The sequence below is a fragment of the Argiope bruennichi genome, chromosome 10 (genome assembly GCF_947563725.1).
Source record: "Argiope bruennichi chromosome 10, qqArgBrue1.1, whole genome shotgun sequence".
Classification (NCBI taxonomy): Eukaryota; Metazoa; Arthropoda; class Arachnida; order Araneae; family Araneidae; genus Argiope; species Argiope bruennichi.
Window position 1 is genome coordinate 78,809,576 of NC_079160.1, and position 24,462 is coordinate 78,834,037.

Below are 24,462 nucleotides of genomic sequence, written 5' to 3' on the forward strand. Positions count from 1 at the left end.
CTCTTCTCTTAAAATTGCATTACTTTTAATTTCGGACATAGCATTCTTTCTGTAAAAATCGCTACACATTAAATACAACCGACTGATCAGACCAAGCCAGACAAATTAAGTGTAAAACATTAACATACTACTATGTTTCGGATTATAGGATTTAATCCATGATGATGCTTTTTAAAGAGTTAAATGAAAATTGCGATTTCTACAATTTAAATTCTATCATTTCATATGCTTATATTTTTATACTTTAGTTATTAGAATTTTGCCGCCAGAAATATAATTTCATTAATTATCACCTATCAAATATTTGCGGTCAAATTTAGCCGTCACAACTTACAATCAAATTAATCAAACTCAAAAAAGCAAAACTAATTAACGAATAAAATCACATTAAAAAAACGGTATTCTTTTCAGGCATCTTTTTTATATCCACGGAACACAATAAAATACAAAATTCAAATGTACCGAAGGAGTGATTGATATTTCTATCAATCTTTCAAGCGGTAGGGAAAAAAAGTACAGAAACCACGCCAACTGTAGCCGACAATCCTCAACGGTTTCTTTGTTTTACATGGCTATATTCCTACTGATTTAAATCGATGCTACCACGATCAGTATACCGTTACTGTAGGCCGAGGGGAGGTGGGCACAGGACTGGACTGAATGGCGTTGGGTACACACCGGCAGCAATTACCTGTGTCCAAGGTCGATTGCTTTGATTAATACTTGGCTTGCACTTGATGACGGTAAGATGTGGCTTAGACGGAACATTTAATTGCCGGAGCAACTGAAGAACACGTTTTGTGGTACTAATGCATTTATCTCCAAATGGGGAATGGTGGAAAAAACTCAGTTGGCTAAATTTCGTGCAAATTCTCTTCTGGTGCGGAAAGACAGAGGTAAGAGTGATTTGGAAAGATTAGAATGGAAATAATAGGGATTATACAAGACAAGGAAACGAGTTCCTTGAGGTTTGAGATAATCGATTGCTGTGTGGCAATTAATCAACTCTCCGTTCATAGTACCAGCGTGATTATAAAATTCAGTTTTTTTTAATGATTTTCATTTGTGTATTTATTTATTTTCCCCATCAGGAATTCACATTTTTGTGTCTGAAAAAAACTTATGCAATGATAATTGATATTAGGAGACGCTAATGCTATCATGCGATCGGTTGATTTAAACCTCAATACCCAGTTTCGAGTCTTATTAAATGTAGGGAAGATAGTTATCAAAATAATAATTTAAGATCTTTGTTCCATTTATAAAGAAGTTCTTAAATAAAGAGCAAACACTGATATAAGGGATTTCTTCCAGAATCTTTAATATATTCAGTTTAAAATGTTGAGATCTAAAAAAACCATAACTGACCACTGGGGTAAATTGTTTGCAACAGCTTTACCGTAGATATAATACTTAGCAATTCCAAAATCCGCTTTTAACAAATTTATTTACTATGCATTGGAAGAATTACAAATAAATTTCGAAGATCATTGCCAATAAAATTAAAATCAAAACTTTATTATATAAATAAACAAATGTTAAAGCATCAATTGGGATATATTAAATGTTTCCCTATAAATGTTTATTATGAAAAGATGAGTAGAAGAATCACTTAAAGCTTTAATTTGAAAATTTAAGCATTTTCCATTTATTTTCTCATTGAAGCTGAAACATTTAGAAGTTCTAATTGGTAAAATTAACAAAATATTTAGATACCACGTGAAATCTGAATATTTTAAAACAGACTGGTGTTTTCGGAATATGTTATGAGCTTTTATAAGTCGGTATTCTTCGAACTAAACACAGAAGAACATAGTGTATTTCGGAATATGTTATGAGATTTTATAAGTCAGTATCAAAGAACTTAGTGTATTTCAAAGCCATGCAACTCAAATAACTGCCTCATTCAACAAATTAAAAATGTGATTAATTTATTTCTCTTTGGATTTCAAACTAGATAAATGCTGTCCTTTTAACGATATTTGACCAAACACAATACAGTGAACAGAATAGCAAAAAAAGACAAAAATAAAAAATGGTATATTATAATATTTATCATTCGGTGACATGTTTACTTTAAAATTTCATTTCTCAATGCTTAATAAACACCTAATATATTTTATAACGCTATTGTTATTCACAACGTACAGCTTTTATTTTTCGTGTTTTTATTGCTTATTTTGCAATGCACTTTGTCACTGAATGTTTTAAATTATTTCTGTAAAATTATTAAATTATTTCAGTGGTGTCCCTTTCTTTTAATAAGCAAATAAATGTGTTTCATTTTCTTTCCTGTAAAAAAAATCACAAAACTAAATCAACTACTAAAATGTTTCTTGTTTTTAATGATAAAAAAAAAAAAATTAAGAGCGTTGCTATAGCAACAGACAATTAATATGAGTATCCAATTATGATTAAACAAGTAGCCGTGAACTGATTAGCGTTAAAATATTAAAAATTGAATCAAAACACTTCCTAAGTTTCGGAAGAATAAACGCTATTTTTATGCCCATCATGCTTCCTCTGTGCGCGCACTTTCATTAACCACAAACATTAATTATACGATGATCTCACCCCAACTATGAGTCACCCCCCTACCGTAAATAAACCACGCCGGAGAGTGTTATGTTACCAGTAGAGCAGTCGTGCGATTTTATTCCTGCATTAGCACAGCAGGAAATAGTTGGTAGGTGTTAAAGTGATTTTTCAAGGTTTTCTGTTTTATTTTTTTTTAGATATGTTATTATTAATGACAATTGTTATACAAGTTTTATATCCAATATTAAAAGTGTGTGAAGGCTAGAGGAATGCACTGCATTATAAAAATTAAATAGACTGATTAAATATCTTAAGTTGCGGTTCACTAACTATAAATATCGACCTTTGATGAATAGGGATCTAATTAAATTTTTACATTAATTCCATCTTTACTATAAATAGATATAAATCAAGAAATCAGATTTATAAATGTTTAAATAGTTAAACTATTCTTTCGGTTGGGATTGTGAAAATACTGATAAGGAATTTCCAACAATTTTTTTCAGCATAAATAAGTAAAAATAATTCAGAAATTCATCTTTGTTTAAAATATCATTGACTTATCATCATTTAAATTCATTTGTAGTAAAATTCAGTAAAATTTTACAAATGAAAATGTTTAATTTTTTTATTGTTATACATGGCGTATTTCCTTGTTTAAATTCTTTTAAAATATTTAGATATGGAGTCAATATTTTTTTATTGCGTTTATAGATGAGAGTCACGAATATTTGCAGGAATGTAGCTAAATATTTCAATAGTAAAAATTTAAATATTAATAAAATTTGAATGATTAAAATATCTATGATAAAAGATTAATTTCACCCAAAAATTATTTTCCCATTCTATAAAAGAAGGAAAAAATGAAAACGATTTTCTGATATCATGAGTAAATAAATCAAAGAAAAATAACATTCTATATTATTTTAAACAATTGATTGCCTTATCACATTTATTTTTATTTGAAGAAAGAAAGTTTTTTCAACGAAAAATTCTTCTTAATTAATTAAAAAGTTTAAAAAATTAATTTTAATTAAAAATTTAAATGTGAAAATGAATTTTTAAAATTTTCTATTTTCCTTTCTTTTATTTGTATTTATTGAAGGAAGAGAAATTGAAAAATAAACAATTATACGTAATAGTATTAAATATAAAACTGCACAAATGAAAATTAGAATTAAAAGACTTAAAGAAAAAGTTAATCCCAAAATTTAAAATCGAAATAATTAATTTTCTACAGATAGAATAATCTTTTTTTAAAAAATATTGGCAACACTTCTTAGTTTGCAAAGGAGAAAAACAGAGAAAGAAGTCATTAATAAAAACATAGTTCAGTTCCCTTTCATTTCAATGTAGCAAATGCTTCAAAAATATGCATCACGATGACAGTAAAGCATCATTTCTTGGAGAGCTTACAGAGATTAAACTTCTTATCTGGTCAATCAAAAGCAGAGGAAGTTTTAAGATAACAATCCTAAAGCAAACCTCATTGTCTAAGGAATTTCCATCAAAATTTGCAGACATCATTCGTGGGAGTTTCGGTGAAAGGTTATGATAACATCTAACAGTTTTGTTTCAGTTTGCAAGGCCCACGTAGCAAGACAGACAGCTTTGTCATTTCCTACGAAAACATTAGTTTCGTTTCGGAGATAAGTGTAACAAAGTTTGCATTCAACAATGACTTCAGGTAAATATGCCTCACAAATCGGATAAAAACAATATTCAGAAAGTATTGTAGGCGTCTGGTGATGCTTTCTAAAGACAAAGTAATTTGAGCATTTCGGAACTTTTAACATAGAATATGTAGTAAATAATATGTAGAATATAACATAAAAATTTTTGCATTCAAGAATGACCTGAGGTAAATATGTCTTATCAAATTGAATAAAATGTCCAGATGGTATTGTAGGTGTCTGTGATGCTTTCTAGAGACAAAGTAATTTGAGCATTTAGGAGCTTTTAACTTAAAATATATAGTAACAAATTTTGCATTCAAGAATGACCTGAGGCAAATGTCTTCCAAATTGAATAAAATGTCCAGAAGGTATTGTATCCATCTGTGATGCTTTCTAGAGACAAAGTAATCTGTGCATTTAGGAGCTTTTAACGTAAAATATGTAGTAACAAATTTTGCATTTAAGAATGACCTCAGGTAAATGTCTTCCAAATTGAATAAAATGTCCAGAAGGTACTGTAAGAATCTGTGATGCTTTCTAAAGACAAAGTACTTTGAGCATTTCGGAACTTTTAACATAGAATATATAGTAACTAATATGTAGAATATAATATAAAAATTTTTGCATTCAAGAATGACCTGAGGAAAATATGTCTTATCAAATTGAATAAAATGTCCAGAAGGTATTGGATCCATCTGTGATGCCTTCTAGAGACAAAGTAATATGAGCATTTAGGAGCTTTTAACGTAAAATATGTAGTAACGAATTTTGCATTTAAGAATGACCTGAGGTAAATGTCTTCCAAATTGAATAAAATATCCAGAAAGTATTGTAGGCACCTGTGATGATTTCTAAAGACAAAATAATTTGAGCATTTCGGAACTTTTAACATAGAATATATAGTAACTAATATGTAGAATATAATATAAAAATTTTTGTATTCAAGAATGACATGAGGTAAATATGTCTGATCAATTTGAATAAAATGTCCAGAAGGTATTGTATCCATCTGTGATGCTTTCTAGAAACATAGTATTTCGTGTATTTTGGAAATATATATTAAAAAATACTTAGAATATAATGTAAGAAAGTTCAGATTCAATGATCCAATGATTTGAAATAAGATGCCGTAGAAATTGCTTAAAAACAATATCTAGAAATGATTCTAATTGTAGATGTTTGTGATGCTTCATACAGACAAAATAATTAGTTCATCTTGAGACTTTTCACTTAGAATATGCCTTTAACATTATTTCCATGTGTATGTTTTTAATACAGCCGTTAACGCAATTGAACTGTTAATGCAATTTAAAATGTTTCGTTACAGGATTAAGAAATATTTAAATATGTAATTACTGTCATAAAAAAACATACATTGTATCTTGTCGCAGATTTCGTTTCGACATACGCAGTTAAGTTAAAAAATTTTTAATCTAATTTAATTTTTCAATAAATCTAGTAAGCAAAAAAAAAAGAAGAAGAAGAAGAAAAGTCTATGTTCCTTATTAAAGAACAAATAATTACCTTGAAAATGGTGGTGGTGGTGGGGGGGGGGAAGAACCTCCAACATGATGCAATGTAATCTTGCATTTCATAAGAAATATTTCCAACATACTTTGTGTTTGGATATTTTTTTATGGAAATACATTAGTCTATTTTAATTGTTATTTTACTGGATTGAAAAAATTATTAGCTTATCAAATTTATTTTCTCATTAATTTATTTTTCATTTGTGAAATTATTGCCGCCAATTTATTTCAACATCGCTTTTAATTGGCGACATATTTCAAAACAGATTAAAGTAAATATTACTTGATTGAATGATTTAGCCATATCAATGCCTTCTTTTGAAGATATGCCAGGGTTACTACAGGACGGTTCTTTTAGATTTGAATCATAACCAGGTGAAGAGGATCGAATAAGATTATGTTTTATGTTTGCAATAAACTTTAATAATGAATTTATTTAAACTATTGATTATGACGCAATCATAACATTAAACATGCCAGATATTTGAGAAAATATTGTATCCTCCGACTAATGAGCAATTCAAAGAAAAGTCAGATATATATTACAAATTAGTTTGTTTTGAGATATAAAAATTTTATTCGTTTAACTGTCAAACTTTTTTTTAGATTATCTGGTAAAACACGTACGGATTTTTTTATTAACTTTAAAAAATCAAAAGTAAAGAAGGAATTACAAAAAAAAAAAAAAGCATTTACAATAAAATCAAAATTTTACTAAAAATACACATTTAAAAAATTATATAAAAAATTCTCTGTGTCAAGGAAGAAGGTTAAAAAAGTGGAGCAGGTTTTATAGGAAGTACTAGGGAACAAGAAAGGGATCCAGCACCCAAACCTGTTAAAATGGAACCATTCATTCTTTTTAGAACGAGTGGTAACCCTAGGTCTGCTTCCCCTTCCTCACAGATGGTACAAAAAGGGGAGGTTGTCAGGGTCCCAAACAAGGAAGAAATGACGTAAGGGGGGGGGTAGACGGGAAGTAGAGGCTCAGACGGTTTTTGGGGATTCAAAATCAACAAGAAGTCTGCGTCCCGGTGAAAACATCGGCCAGACATGGTTTAAGTTTTTCGGGGGTGTAATCTTTCAGGGTTGGTTGAGGTCTTTAACCTAAGGCATTAGTCTGGGCTAAAGGGTGGTTCTGGAATATAAAATAGTGTCGTATAGGAAGTGGATAACCGTTACTAAGGGTTGGTTGACTGCAAAATTCATTAATATCTGCTTGCTGCTAATCGAAATTAAAGGATTAAAAAAATGTGAAATTTTAATAAAAGAAAAAAAAAGGAACACAATTTCATTCCATAATTGAGGTAATTTAATGAAAATTGTTTGGAATCATTGATATTGTTGGAAAATTGTTTAGTTTTGAAAGTTGTATGGAATCAAGGGACATAAAATTAAAAATAAAAGTTGCTTACTGACTATCAGGAAATGTTACTGCGATTTATTTTTTGTTGTTGATGGTGGTGTTAAATTCTGCATTTTAAAATTTAAAATAGTTACATGGCTAAATACTAAATAACTGGTGAAAAACAGCGAATAAAAACATCGCTGAATAGAAGAATTCAATAAAGAACAATTTCAGCCAATCGTCTTAGAAATGTTTCAGGAAAAGAAACATCAACATTAACATTTTCCAGCATCAATACCCATCCAGATGATGAAATTAATGCATTAGATATCTCACTTCATTATCGATGCAAGACAAATATATTCATTCTGTACTTGCATTGTTTTAAAGAGTCGAATCATCCGCCTACTCAATCCCTGATACATGCAAACGACATCTTGTTATTCAAAGTTAGTACACCGTTAAGCCACATTGAGCATTCGGAAATCCTTAAATCAGTGTAATCCATGTCTCACTGTGAATTTAATTGATTGAAATTGGGCATGATTGAAAGTGAATTAAATACTTTAATAGGAAAGGAGTAAGATAGATTTCACATAGTAATTAATTAAATAAATTATTTACTTGATTATTACTTAGTTATTTATTTAAGGATACTATAAATCAAATAATTAGATATTTTATAAAATATATGTTTTTAAATGATAAATTGAATAAAATAAGATGTTTTATAAATAAGATGAAATAAATTTATTCAAAATTGTTATATATATTTAGTTATTTTATTTAATTTTAATTTCTATTAATTAACTTACCTATATTTCTATTACTTGATGGTGATTAAAAACTATTTTTTATAAAGTATAATACTGATTGTAAGTTTAAAAAAATACTGTTGTAGTACAATGTAAACAAAAAATATTACAAATAAAGTATCGGTGAAAAATAATTCTTATTCAAAAAAAAATGTTTAAGGTTATAATGATAATTATTTTACTTAATATGAACAATTAAAAGTATGAATCGTATTCATTTATACAATCTATTGCTTCTTATCATTTCGACATCTTATCTTTATTCCTTACTTGCTTAATTTGATAGCATTATAAAATGTTGAATTGTTGAAGAAAATAATAAATAATTTTATTTACTGTCTAACATAAAAAAAAATTGAAAAAATAAATTACAATTAGTAAAATGAATCAAAATTGTAATAATTCGCATTTAACTATTATGAACTAATCTTATCGAAAATTATCTAAAAATAATCTTTCAGAATTAAATTTTGTAGTAATTTATTCATATAAACATATTTTGATCAAATCTATTTAACAAAACGAAACGGTAATAAGAAAAATAATTGCAATTTAAAATAATTACGAATTTAATTAAAATCGATAAAAGATTTTATTATACTAAAACAAATTTTAAAATGATATTTCATATCATTTGATTTAGCTCACAACTGTTTCTGGAAACAGACGACGTCCGAGTATGAGGAAATGCAAAGAAACTACCATAAATAGTTTATCTGTGTTAAATGCAATCTATTCACATTTCGGAAGATCCAAGAGCAACGCATTCTAGCAAACGTTTATTCCAGTGCTTGGGGACAAACCGAACACAGACGTCCCTTCCCCCTCTCGTATCCTCCCTGCCGAACAAACAGCAAGCAAAAGGTAAACACTGAAGGAAAACTGACCTGTTGAAGGCTGTGGGTGGTGGCGCGACCACGCCGCCGTCAGACGATGACAGCAACACCGGGGTGGGCCTCTGATGAGCAGACGAATCTTCTCACAGCTGTAACCGTAGCGGCAGCCCATCATCCCGCGACATCACAAAACGCAGACGATTTTAAATCCCCTTTCCAAAGAGCAAGTGATTCTTTTCCTTTCACACTGGGCAAGAGTCGAAACTCGGATGCGCGAAAGCGGCGAAAAAATATTGAACGCAAAAAGAACAAGAAGAAAAACAAAAATGTCGTCTGCGTAAATTCCGCCACCCTCTCCACTTGATCTACATGGACAAACTGGACTGCTGATGAAGGGAGCGGCACACAGAAACAACGGCTGCGAAAAAAAAATAGAATTTTTTTTGTAATTAATTCTTGAGATTGCCGGTCTCCGAGCCAATGGGAAGCAGGCGCGAAGATCGTTCTGTCTTTTTATTGGTTACAATTACTTCTGGAGAGGGGAGGAATGGAAAATGAAAGGAGGGGGAGGCTAAAGCGATCGGCTGGGCTCGACATGACGGAGCAATTACGCCATCTCGCGGTGGTTACCATTAGTACAACATTTCCGTCACCTCGCTTTCTCTCCTTCGCGCCAACGCTTCGACGCCAAATAATCGCCAAATTGGGAGCCGGCTGTGGGTTGGCGGCGTGGTGTGCGGGGGTGGATTAAGAACGAAAACAAACCCTTTGTAAGATGTTTCGTGACAATTGCCTCAAAAAAATCTGCGCATTTTTGCTCTCCGGTTACAAGATAAATAAAATATTTCACAAAATGGAACAGTTTTTGCTTATATCACAGAAAGGGGAAAAATATCGTTATCTTTCTATCCCATAATATTGATAATCGAATTTCCAATTAATACTGAAATAATTTGAAAATGTTCTATGGAATACAAGGGAAGAAAATCAATCCTAAAAGAAGATTGAAGTTCCATTTTCCTTGAAAACTTTTTTATCAGTACAACGTGGTGGAATGTGGAATACCACACATACATGTCTTGCAAGTCATTCGACTTGAAACGCGTTAGATGATATCCTCTAGCCCATTCGTTTGTTCATATTTAGTGATCAATGCGATGCGTTGACTTAAAATTGTAGAAAGCATAAAGTCATTAGATTCGGAAGTTCAAATGATCGGCGCATTTGATTATCCGAATAGTTCTTAATTTACTTTTATAAAATACATTTAATTTTTTTTAACACTAAAATAAGAAAAGACGCCAATTGACAATCTAATATATACATTCGTTTTTTACGTCAAAAATTATAATTAAGTTAGTTTATTATTTTTAGTGCAAAACTCAACGGTAATAATAATGTAGTTAATATGACGTCGAATTATAAGAAAAAAATGATTGCATATGTCATCTAACAGACGTAACGTTCAATTTCCTTCTTACGTTGTGCAACTGATTCCAAAATTAATTTGGCACGGTGCTTTTAACATTAGTAATATGCCATCTTTGTTGCATATACATATAAATTATAGTGACGACGTTCTTGTTACCAAATTAATTTTAATAAAATGCAGATTCATTGCTGTACACATGTATATAAATTCCATATCTACTCTTAAACAACAGGGCGGAATTCAGTCAAATTTTCACACTTATTGTAAAAACATAAGAAAGTACTCTTCAAGACATGCGATAACTTTTCATATCTTTCTTAAAAATAAATTTAATATTCAACTAATTAGAAATTATCAAAAATTTTGCTTGAAACTACTCTAGTATTATTTTTCTTTGAATTTCGCTTTTATTTTAATAGTCTTTTGATAAAATTTTTATTGGACCTAAAGAATTGAGTTAAAATAAACTGAAGTCAGTTGCTCAAACGACTTTTCTTATATTTCAGCATTTGTGACAAAACCTGCGTAACAGATATTAATAATTTATAGAGAAAATTACTTGCCTGAAATTAGTTTTTAGAAATCGTCTGCTTCTATTGATATTCTAGTTTTAATTAAAAGCAAACGATAAAAATTCCAGTCGATAACAGATTTTTTTTAATATTTAAATATTTTATATAAAAGTAGATTTACGTCAAAAATATTCTACATGAAAAGATTTTAATCCTGAACAACGTCGGGTATATCAACTAGTATATATGCATGTGAAGATGCTTGTTTCTCTACATGTTCTTTTACACAGTTTTTTATGAAATTTAACACACGTGATTTAAAGATAAGAGGAAAGCCATTGCCAACTTTTCAGTCGAAAAGTAAATTAAGTTACGCTTATTAAAAATTAAAATTTTTTGATCTTTTTCATCTACATCTTCCGATAATATTATCCCATAAAAGTATTTTCGCACTGTCTTAAAATACACATAAAAATTATCACTAAAATTATACTAATTTCATTTCTGTATTAAATTTTTCTCTTTAATAAAGTTTAACATTTAATTTGATACACAACTTGCAACTATATTTTCATTGTTACAATGAAATTGAAATTAATATCAATGTTCCCTTTCCTTTAACCTTGTATGCTTCTAATTTAATGCTTCAATCGCATGTTTTTGCCACTATTAAAATTAAGACAAATTTCTTTTTTATGGACAACAATTTTCAAGCACTATTTTAACTCCCATTTTAATTTGCAGTTACACTTTTTTAATTTGCAAGCGCAGTAATTTGTAGTAGGGTAAATTCCATTAAATTCATATTTTCAATTTACCCTGAAACAAAGGCAAATTTTAAATAACTGTATTTTATGTTAATAAGTAATATCGAGGAATATCAATATCTCAGGCGAATAATCAGGTCGTTAAAGGCGGTAAGCTAAATACAATTGCAAAATTTTATAAAAGAAATTTTTTGTGAACAAATATTAAAAAATGTGAAAGGCATCATAATTCATATACTGCAAAATGTTCTTGGTATTTTTTTTTTTAATCAATAATGAAAATATCTGCGCTTAGTAAAATATTAATTATTAAATAGCTAACATTACTATTGCAATGTAAAGTTATACATTAATTACGCAATAATGTAAGATTTAAAAAAGTTTAATTCAAACATTATTGAATAACAAGATATCGATTCTTAACTAATACAAAGAAGATTTCCTCTATTCAGAAATTCAAAAAAAAAAAAAAAAAAAAAAAAAAAAAAATGCAATTTTTGCTACAAATGTTATTCATTTTTAATTTTCAAATTCAAAACTTTACGAATCAGCATTTTTTAAAAGACATTTCTTTTATTCCAATTATATGCTTTTCATGTTCTGTTACATGACTAACATAAAATTATCTGTCAAATAATTTGTCAAAGCTCATCAAGATTTAATCAATAATAAATTATTTAATAAGATATGTAAAATGTCAGGAATAATTTTGGAAGAAAAATAAATGCCTAATAATGGCATTTATTTGAACTAAATAATACGAATTTCCAAACAAGTTCTAGTTACATTTCGCGAGAAATTTTCTAAAACGAATTGAAACAAGTTTGAATAACTGTTCAACAACTTGCATCGCTTTCCTGTTTACTAATAATTACTTTTCACAAACATAAAACAATAAATGAATATTTTGGAAACAATAATAAACTTAATTATTTAAAAAAATAGCAGGAAAAAATTTAAAAATCATAAATTTATATATTTTTTTATTGCTTTTATCCTTTTTAGGCAGATAAATCAAAATTGATCATACCAAAATGGTTATATTCTATACAAGCCACCTTTGATGACCAGTTTGTTCGCTGGAAATATTGTTTGTGTTTCATTTTAATTAAGTCTCTTTTCCATACATGATGTTTATGATTCTCTCAATTAAGTATTTATACGCGTCAAATTGTGATAAATACTAAAAACTTCTGCATGTTCTATTTAGTATGTATATGAACCTTCCAAATGGAATCATGTTCCATGACATCATGATGCTGTTAAAAATATTATTGTCTGGCTTATCTGCTTTTGCTGTGCTATCCTCATATGATATTAGACAGAATATTTCTTAATTTGTTTTTACAAGTGGAAGAATATCACGTGATTATATATTTGATGAAACATTGAAACCAGTTTAAATTTCAGCGCAATAATGAAAAAAAAAAAAAAAATGTTGAAAGTTAAAGGAAAAAATATTTTTAAAAAAATTTTTAACTTCACAAAATATGATCAACAACTAAATTAATATTATTAAAAGTATAATTTTTCGAATTTTAATATGAATTTATGTGCCCTATTTTCGAATTTTTTGCTGGAAAACACCAAAAATAAAATTAAATTTTAATTATTTACAATTTTAATTAATGTTTTAAAAAAATCAACTTGAGATTTACTTTACACCTTCAAAGAGTATCTGTGACGAATTTGATAACTCTACGTCATCGTCTATACCGACGTACGCACTTCCTTTCTTATTATTATTCCATCAATTTAAAAAAATAAAGAAACAGATATCTTTTTAAAAAGTTAAGTTTTTAAATTAATATTTTTATTTTGAAATGCTTAGTTATAAATATAGAAAAAGCAAAACAATCTGAGACTTATAATGGATTATAGGACTTTCAAAACCATAGATACTGCCTTTATTATTAATCCGAAAATCTGTAGTGTTCAAGCTGATTGAACCATCTGGTCATAGCAATTACACGAATGAAACATCAAAATTCATGACGCCAGAAACAGATTCAAAGTCCTTGAATGCTAATTTAAGCTGTTTGATTATGCACATACTTCAATTTTGCATATTCATGAAATCTAAACAAGATATCTTTCTCTCTAAATTCACTTAGCGAAAAGGTTGTTGTTGCGCTTATGGAAGACAACGCCCAAGAATACAATAAGTTGCTCAAAAAAAGGAACTATAATTTTTTGCTTAATTCTAATAATCATCGCGATGTTTCATATTTCAAAAGAGTGGTAAAAGATGATTGTCGGCCTTTATTGTAACTTTTGAAAACTCATGTTGCGAAAAAGATAAAAACATTTAAGATGGGAGATGTGTTAAGTGCTTTACCGAGTACAGTTTTTCCAAGTTTAGTGCTTTTTTTTATTAAAAGAAAAATAAGGATTTACATAAAAAAATGTTAAAACATATCTGAATATTTTATTTGAAGATTAGATAAGAATTATTTTAAGATTTTTAGAACTATAGAAATCATATGCAAAAATGCTGAATCGGAAGTTGTTAAGAAAATTCACTAATCATGTTTCCGATTTATTATTTGTTATATTGTTTTAAAATGTATATAAAATTTTATCTAATGATATTGAAAATAAAATACAGATTAAAAAGAAATTTTTAAATGAAAATAATTACCAAAATCAAATTTAAGTTTATGTATTCATAAGTGTTGATACAAGTATGAAATTTGAAATTCGATCTGAAATATGGTCGATGTGAAAATGATATGAATTTATAGATAATATGAAAAAATATTTTTTGTTAAATTAATTTAATTGTTTGACTCATAAATAATTAATTTGAGAATTTTGTATGAAGAAGCGACAACATAAAAATATACATGATCAAGATTATTTTTATTACCAATCTTATTAATCAACATACAACTTAATTGCCATTTTTGTATTGTAATTTTTACAGGTTTGCACTTTATTTTTAAATGGATTGCATTTTAATTTTTTTATGATTTAATTTCTTTGGGCAAATTTGAAGATTAGTATCTTCTAACGTTTCTTGATACGTATTTTTCAAATAATGTTCTACAAGACAATGTTCTACAAGACGTTAGTAAGAAATGCATTCTGAATTTTGATCGCTACTACATTCTATATAAAAATTGTATTCAAAAATGTTTGAGTTCAAACTAAAATATGTCAGGTACTTGATATTTCAAACATCATGGTGCATGAATATGAAGTATACAAAAAAAAAATTAATACATTAACAGCAAATAAACAATTTTTTTCTAAAGGAAATTCAGTATGTTTTCATATGTTGTCGCTTTTTCATACAAAAAAAATCAAGTTAGTTTTTATAAGTCAGTTTATAACGCAAACTATCAAATTAATTTAGCAAAAATAAGCGAAAATGAAGTATACGAAAAATTAATACATTAAAAGCAAATAAACAAATTTTCTAAAGAAAATTTATTATCCTTAACCATAAATAAAATTCAATTTCGTCAGGCATATGTTTTATTCATCTAAACAATCAATTTTGACTTCATTAATATAATTCCTAAACACTTTCCCGCGTTATTACCATAGTATTGATTAAATCCCAAAGGCATTAATCTTAAACTAAATTATCCTTTCTACACTTTGGAAAATGACTAATAATCATACCGTGATTAAAAAGATAGAGATAACATTGAAAGAAAGAGTTCGAAAAGCAATACAAGATAGAAATAAAAAGAAAAGAAAAGAAAGAAAGAAAAAACATTGTAAACAAAACCACATGACTGTCCATATCAGATCAGGAAAAGGTCATTTTTCTGCTATTTTACCTCTATTTATACAGGAAGATCGTCTAATTGTCGTACGGAAATCACATGAGATGGGTTTCAGAGTCCATTTCGTAAAGTCTAGAAAATCTCAATAATTAACTTTACCAAATCCCATGACTGTGTTTAAATTTACAATTAGAGGAAAAATTTGTGTTTGTTTCGGACACGATGACCATTAGCTCGACCTTAATGAATCCGAGGAAACCGAAATCAATGGGAATGACACATTTTTTTCGAAGAATTATGAACTTTGTAACAAAGAGTAGTGTCTTGTACAAGGTTGATCGTTCCAGGTCGGTATTTTGGGCACACAATGACGAAGACTTTGAATTAAATATTTAAAAATGAGATCGAAAATTAGCATACACTCTAAATTGAATGCATCAGTATTTTAAAAGGATACTTTGTGTCTCTATAAATCTGTAGAATACAATTCTTTCGCATTGTTTTCCCTGTAATACAAATGCATTCGACCTTTTAAGGATATCAGTATAGTAGATTCTCTCTAATCGATACATATAGGACCGGATTGTAGACAGTATTCGGATTATAGATGCATCAATATTTTAAAAGGATACTTTGTATCTTTATAAGTCGTAGAATACTATTATTTCGCATTGTTTTCTTTATATTGCAAATGTATTTGACCTTTTAAGAATATCAGTATAATAGATTCTCTCTAGTCGATACATATGGCCTGGATTGTAGACAGTATCCAGATTACAGATGCATCAATATTTTAAAAGGATACTTTGTATCTTTAGAAATTGTAGAATATTATTATTTCGCATTGTTTTCTTTATATTACAAATGTATTCGACCTTTTAAGGATATCAGTATAGAAGATTCTCTCTCTAATCGATACATAGAGGACCGGATTGTAGACAGTATCCGGATAATAGATGCATCAATATTTTAAAAGGATACTTTGTATCCTTATAAATCGTAGAATACTATTATCTCGCATTGTTTTCTTTATATTACAAATGTATTTGGCCTTTTAAGGATATCAGTATAGAAGATTCTCTCTCTAATCGATACATAGAGGACCGGATTGTAGACAGTATCCGGATAATAGATGCATCAATATTTTAAAAGGATACTTTGTATCCTTATAAATCGTAGAATACTATTATCTCGCATTGTTTTCTTTATATTACAAATGTATTTGGCCTTTTAAGGATATCAGTATAATAGATTCTTTCTAGTCGATACCTATAGGAAAGGATATTGCCGGATTAGAGACATTGTCTGAATTATAGATGCATCAGTGTTTTAAAAGAATACTTTGTATCCCTATAAATCGTAGAATACTGTTATTTCGTATGGTTTTCCTTGTATTACAAATTCATTAGATCTTTTAAGAATATTGATATCTTAGATTCTTTCTTATCGATACATATAGGACCGGACATTGCTGAATTATAGATTGTGTCCGTTTATAGGTACATCAGTATTTTAAAAGAATACTTTATATCTCAATAAATATTATTTCGCATTGCTTTTTCTTGAACTGCAAATGTATTTGACCTTTTAAGGATATAGTAGATTCTCTATACGATACATATAGGACCGGATATTGCAGGTTTATAGACAATGTCCGGAACATAGAAAATCATTTAAATATCACTGAATTATACAATGATATATTTTTCTATATGCGTGCTAAAAATTAAGAATGTAATATGGAGGAAAATATGTTAAGATGTTGAGTAAAAGCCCGTTAAGTAGATAAATCATATACTGAAAGGGGGGGGGGATGTTTCAAGTTTAAATAGGAAAGAATGACTCATCACCAGGCAACGTGTTCCAAAGAGTGCGTTGGACTAATAGAGGCGTCGGTTTAGAGATGTCTGATATAGTCATCATTAACAGAATATAAATGTGCGTAGTGGTATTTCAGGATTTTATTATAGTTTAGAAAATTTAATTTAATATGCATCTATTTGACACAATCAACCCTCTCCATTTCTCTTCATCTATTTTCTTTAATTTCTCATTATTATTAATACTCTTTTAATTTTTAGCTTACGAAGAATACAAAGTGAAAGCGATACAAAATAATCATCACAAAGTCCAACTTACAGATGCAGGGAGGTTTGAATCTTCATGTTCCAAACCTCCCTCAGTCCGTGAAACACATTTTTGGAATTGTATCTGTCTGTCATCGGCTGGTCTGTAAGATATGCTAACGTGAAAACGCAGCAAATTCCTGGCTTGAAATGTAACACATGGTGTTTCCACAAAATGTGTAAAATTCTGTCAAATTTTGGACGGAATTTTTGTTTAAGAAAAGTTTTTCTTATTAAAACATGTGTAAATCTATGAAGCTCAAAACACAATATATTATATACAAAAAAAGGCTAGAAAAGAACATTTCTGTTGGCTTAGTTGCTTTTATTATTTATTAGTTTTTACTCTTGATTCATATAAGTGTATTGACATTCTCTTCCTTTCTTTAAGAAATGTGAGTGATTTGTATTCATGTATATTTATTGTGAATTAGTATTTATATATTAATTTAGGGCGAGTCTATTTCTAGGAAGAATTTCGTTTTATAATCTATCATTAAATTTTACTTTTCATTATTTTATCCACTTCTTTTCACTGCATTTTATTTATTTGTATTTATTTAAATTATTTTTCTTAAATTTACTGATATGATGATAAAAAAAAAAAAAAAAAAAAAAAAAAACCTTCTGAAATACTTCATTTAAAATACATCTATTACAGATATCGTCTGCGATTTTTTTAATCAAGCCTTTTCATGATTTTTACAAATTTCTGAGAGACATGAATTTATTTCAGATAATCGTCTGAAAATACATTTGCTTTTAATGAGATACAAATACTAAATTTTTCAATTTTCCAAAACAGCGAATGTAATTGAGTAAAAGAATGTGCATTAAAATTTATTTGCTGAAAGCAATTTTTACGACAAAAATATCTGAAATGATGCGAAAAGTATTTGTACACATCTATTTATCAAAAACAAGAGATTTTGAGTAAAATAAAATATTTTATGAAGATAGAAAAACCGTCATAGAAGAATCACATTTTGAAATACTGTCGACTTCGTTCGATTATCAAATATCGAACTGACCAGAGTTGTGGCGCGTAATGATTGTCAGTTAACAGTAAGAGGCATTATTGAATAAGTTTTTATGAGGAAAAATAATATAAAGAGATGTAATAAATTTTAACCACCAAATTAGCATCTTTTGTTCTATGACACCGTGCCGGATACTTTTTTGATCACAATAGTGTTAATCATTTCCTTCCTTGCAAATATTTTTTTAATGCAACGATTGAATTATTTTAATATCTACTTCTGTAAACCTCATCTTATATATACGTGATACAAGAGAAGCTCAAAGCTCAACAGATAGTATGCTCATAAAAGCATTCTGAAGATGTGTTCATTTAATTTTAATTAAAAAGGAAGATCTGCCAAAGTGCAGTAGAATTGATAAAATTTCTGAATTCAAAGATTTTTAATTTCTGAACATTACTACTATTGGAGAAAAAGTGGCATTTCCAATATAATTTCCTTAGTAAGTAAATGTGTCCTTTGTAAACAGGGAAGAAAAAAAATGTTAAATTTCCAGTTATGTTTCAAAATATACTAAGACAAACGCTTTTTTTTTTTTTTTAATTTCAGTGACAAGTATATTCAAAGTTAATGAATCTTAAAAAAAATATTAAAAGAATATATTAATAAATCTATTTACATAGCATGTTTCTTTGTAGAAATTTTACTGCTTGCCTCCTTCTAATATAATTTATTCTTTTTCAACAATCGTCATTTGCTGTTAAAAATTTTCAGCAAGCTAGTCAAAGTCTATGGTTTCTTAACAGACCACGATTTCAATTCACAAACAGATTCTTTAAATCCTATTAGTCTATCTATTCATTAAAAATTCACTAATTATTAAGATAGAATTATTATTTAAATTAGAAAAATTGTATTGATTTTCCAATATAGAAATTCTATATGTGCTATTTCTTACTGATGCATCGCTAACTTCTGTTAAGCAAGATATTCATCAATCTTTATTCCTTCCTTGCAGGCGACTATTTTAACTTATAAATAAATTTATTTAATCCGATGTACGAATCTTTTCATTAATCAGTGATTTATAAAAAATAAAACAACAATTCTTCACTGATATTAAAAAAAGTATATTTCTTCAGGGCTTTATATACAATTATGCTGCTTTGTACTGAATGCATTTCATCATTAAACAACAATCGTCAGTTACTGCTGATATTCAACTAGTTTGTCAACTTTTTTACTTTCCTCTTAGAAGACATTACAACCTGTAAACAAATTTTCTGAATTCTACATATACAATTATTTGATAAATTAACGATTTATCAAAAATTAAGATAGTTTTCGATCACTGAAGTTAGAAAATCTACCTACTTGGGGCAATTTCTAGATAAAATGTTTATTTGACTGAAACAAAGAAGGAAGTGTTGCATTAAGTTGGCAATAGAACAACAGATTATTCTGGTTCATCATTTTATAACAATTGTCAGTTGCTGTTGATATTTAGCAAATTCGTCAAATCTGTTACTTCCCTTTCAGAGGATATTACAACTTATAAACACATTTTCTGAATTCTATATATCGATTTTTTTGATAAATTAATGATTTATCAAAAATTAAGTTGGTTTTCGATCACTGACGTTAGAAAATCCATCTACTTGGGGCAATTTCTAGATTATATGTTTATTTGACTAAAACAAAGAAGGAAGTGTTGCATTAAGTTGGCAATAGAACAACGGTTTATTCTGGTTCCTTGCACTCGTTAACGTTTCCTCTATAGAAAAACCATTGCGCGTTCTAATGATACGTTTTATCCCTTTCCAACAATCGCCAATTGCTGGTAGGAAGATATTCAACCATTTCGTCACCCCTGTTTTATTTTTCTCTCTCTCCCTTTCTCAGGTGACAATTGCAATGCATTCGATGAAATTCCACCTGAGCTTTGACCCAGTCATGCCTGTATCTCTGATTTCTTTTTTCCGAACATAAATATCATGGCTACAATCTTTATTCCATTGTCTTCTAGAAGAAAATGGGGTTTGTTAATGATGCTAAAGGTCTTCGGTCGGTTTCAGTCAGTTCACCGGCTTGGTTCTTGCTTAATAGGTTTTAATTTGGGCTTAGATTTGAATTCACTTGCAATATTTCTTCCGTTAGTATGCTTATGTTAAGACTTTCCCCAATTCTTCTTCTGCAAATGCAGCTGATGTTAAATCAGTAATAATTGCACAAGATGCATTTTTAATCCGTTCTTTCCCATTGTGATTTGAAACTGATTTCTTTATAATCATAATAAATTACAGCCATCATTTTCACACAAAGGGTGAGATGTTGAATGAACAAATAAATATTCCATTACAAGTTTTAATTTTTATATGAAATTATTCAGAACTATGCGTACAAAGAAAGAACTAAGAATAGTATTCTTTCAACAGAAAAGTAATGGATGATCATTATATAGATAATGAAGATGATCAGATCATAATTTTTAATTAAGAAGCATAGAGAAAAATTAATATGATTTGTTTAACTGATAGCTATTTAATAATGGTAATCATTTAAAATAATATTCTGATAAGAATTATTCTTCATTTCAGAAGAATCAAGAAAAAGAAGCAGGAATTATATTCTTTTGCCTGATGTCTGTCAATGATGGTAATTCTTATGTTTTTTCATCGATATTTATTTAATGATGGTAATAAATTCAAAGGTTATATTAGAAAAGAAAATGCTTTTTATAAAAAGAATTCAGTATTCAGTGTAATAAATTCAAAGTACTATAGATTTAAATTGAACTAATCGCAATACAAGTCAACAAAGACCGAAATTGATAATCACAATTTCACATCACAATTTTGTTTTTTACGTAATTATATTTTATTATTCGTTATAAGTTTACAAATTTTAAATGTTTTAAGTATAGTTTGAATGGGTGAATGATAATTATGATGTGAAATTCATTTAATTTCAGGAATCAAACTCATTTAGCTAAAACTGGCATTAATTTAAAAAAACAACAACATCTGATCAGATTTTTATTATAAGCGATGATAAATACAATTTATACATTTACAATAATACAAATAAACGACCGAACACTATATTAAATGATAGTTGATAAAAAATATTTGTTTAATATTATTTATTTATAAAATATTTCTTAGTATGTTTAGAATTATGATAGAAAACAAAATTTAAAAGTAGAGATTTTGTAGTCGGTCCACATAGTTAACAATTGATCAACTGGTCAGAGAAAAAGCAATGTTCAATTTATCATTAGTTTTCGAACCTTTTAGAGTAAATAATAATTATCATGCATTTTTAAAATATTTGACAAGAAAAAAAAATAATCATAATAATAATTGGTATCGAAAATTGCTCAGAGGCAACATTAAAAAAATTATTTCTATTTAGTATAAATCAAGTTAGAAGATACAATCCTGATAATTTGTTTAAAAAGCTGTGTCAAAAATAATGATTAACTTTAACCTTATAAAGCTGAAAATTACAAACTATCAATAAATAGTTAAAGATATGTTTATTTTGAAACATAGAAATGTGTTACTGAAAACAAATTGTTGTATGCTATCATGCTGTTAATAAGAAATAAAAAAAATCCAATCCAAATGATTTTATTCAGAAACAAAATCATAAAATTTTCTCGTCAGTTTTCTAAAATTGCAGCTTTTAAATCTGGATTTGAAAACTAAAAATCAAACAAAATTTTACCAAAATTGATTTTAAAACTATAAATAAAAACTAAAACAAGCTTTAAAGCAGAATAGAGGTATTTTTCGTGGAACATTTCGAATTTTACGACAAACATTTGTAAACGATTTTGCTGTAGAATACACAAATATTATATTTTTTTAAAAAATGGCAGACGACTTTGTTAGACTTAGTCACAGGTAATTAGAGAGAGCTGTGATTTATCACAGTGATTCCGATGAAAGTTCAAATATTTCAATCACAAACAACCTCTACTCGAATTTCTAGGAAATATAAATCAAAATAAAGGCTTCGAAACGCTTGATTTAAAATACGAAAAGCAGTCAAGCATGGAAATTTTATGTTGGAGCGATCATGAATCAGAACGGATGGAAAAAATTAGACAATAAAGTTTAGGTTCTTGAAGAAGTTCAATTCTTTTGCTTATACCTCCGGAGCATTGTCATGAAACCGAAATCCATTATTATGCTAGATCAATTACTTATAGAATTTGCATCCATCGTACATAGCTATGCTGAAGATAAATAGTTTCTTTCTTCTTTTTTTTCTTTCCAAATATCATACGTGTCGTCAAATTGCATAAATCCAATGTATTTATTTTGATTTTGAAAACGGCATTTAAATGTTGCAATCAATCGTCAAGAATTTTTAATAATTATTTTGCCTTCATCTTCACTCAATGACTTCATTTGATGATAAATTTTAAATGAATTGCCAAATAAATCTGACATTATATAATTCTGCATTTTTCAAATAAGTTTATCTTATATTTTAATAGAGGAAAAAAAAATCAAACGTAACTTTATTAATTTAAGATCACTCAAAGCTTAATTAAAATCTCTTTATTAATAAAACTTCCCACAAAAAAGCAAAAATGCGGAAAAAATAATACCATTAATTAATTGTTAAATTATAAATAGTTATTTAACAAAAAAAAGAGACTAAAATCAAATATTTTAATTTCTAATATCAGGTAATAACTATTAAAAAATATTATATATCACACTTCATCAATTGATTGTTGTAGCACTTTTCTAAACAATACAGCAATTTTGTATAAAAACAATTGCTAAAATGCCACATATAATCCAAAATTACAAAATAAATAAATAAATAAAAAATATTTCATCACCTTTATCAGGTAAAAGAACTGTGTTCTAAAACTGCAAAAATGAACACGTTTTTTTAAAAAAAAATTCAAATAAGTTTTTTCGGAACTTTTCAGATTCATTTGATCTCTTCAATAACTTAGTAATACGAGAATGTTAAAAAATCGTCTAGGATATAGCTGGTTTAGAAATATTTTTGCTTTTTCAATTGGCAGATCAAATTGGATATAAGCGTCTCTAGAAGGGGAAAAAAAAAAAAAAAAAACAATTTTGAAGGGTGGGAAAAAATTGAAGATGGACATTTTTGTAATTTCGCGACTCTATTTATTTCTTCCGAACCGTAAAATTATGTTTCCATTATTATTTTCGAATATTTCAAATGAAAAAAGTTTCAAAATTAGGTTACATCCTAATTTTAATCAATCATTCAAATGAGAGAAAAAATAAAATTTATATATTTTTAGTTTATACAAAGTTGATTCCTATTTTTAAATTGAATTATGTATTCAGAAATTTAAGAAAATTTATAATTATTATCTTATAAGTTGGTTTCAAAGTTAATACGCACACATAATGAAAGGGGAAAAACCTAAACTGTTAGTTTTTTGAATTTATTTTTATTAAGCGAATTTTTTTTCCAGCTGCAACAAAACAAGAAGAAAATGGACGTTTGCTTATTTATTTAATAATCTGAAATAACATTTTAACACAAACTTTTAAATACATCGCATATTTTTATTAAATGTAAACATTACGTGTTTTTTCATTTAAATATCAATTATTTTACTTTTGAAATGAAACAATAAGCTTATATATGTTAGGTTTTCCAAATAATTCTTTATTTGGATCGACTAATATTCATTTAAGTGGATATGCTTTGGAATTTTCATGAGCATTATTCCTTTTTAAATTCTTCATTCTTAAGTTTAATAGAGTGCTTTGATAAAATTTCTCAAAATTTTCGCTCCGCAACTCAAATCTTATTGTTTATTATTTTATAGTTAAAATAAAACAAATATATTAATTTTTAATATAATAATTTGTTAATGTTAATATAATAATTTGTTAACGTAAATTATAAATGCGTTAAAATAATACAAAATTTTAGTATTTTAATCAAAAGAATTTTTCAACGATTGCAATCAACAAAAAAAAAAAAAAAAAAAAAAAAAAAAAAAAACAAAGGATATATATAAATATTAAATGCAACTTTCATTTTAATTTTTAATACTGCCTTAACGAATAAAGCAGGTTTCTACTTGCCATTTTGTCATAATTTTATGGAATCCCCCCCCCCTCTCTCTTTGTGTATTGCAATACCAAACGCA

The 24,462-nt window shown here is 27.8% G+C and overlaps 1 protein-coding gene across 4 annotated transcripts in view; it reads right to left on the reverse strand.

The window, feature by feature from the left end:
• Window positions 1–24,462, reverse strand: part of LOC129988848 (zinc finger homeobox protein 3-like) — a 415,162-nt gene that overhangs the window by 206,053 nt on the left and 184,647 nt on the right. The window contains exon 1 of one of the 4 annotated variants that reach the window (XM_056097123.1): window positions 8,794–9,095. The exons of the other annotated variants lie outside the window; for them this stretch is intronic. The gene's annotated coding sequence lies outside the window, so the exon portion shown is untranslated. Of the gene's footprint in view, window positions 1–8,793; window positions 9,096–24,462 lie in introns of those variants that run through there. 4 annotated transcript variants of the gene reach the window in all.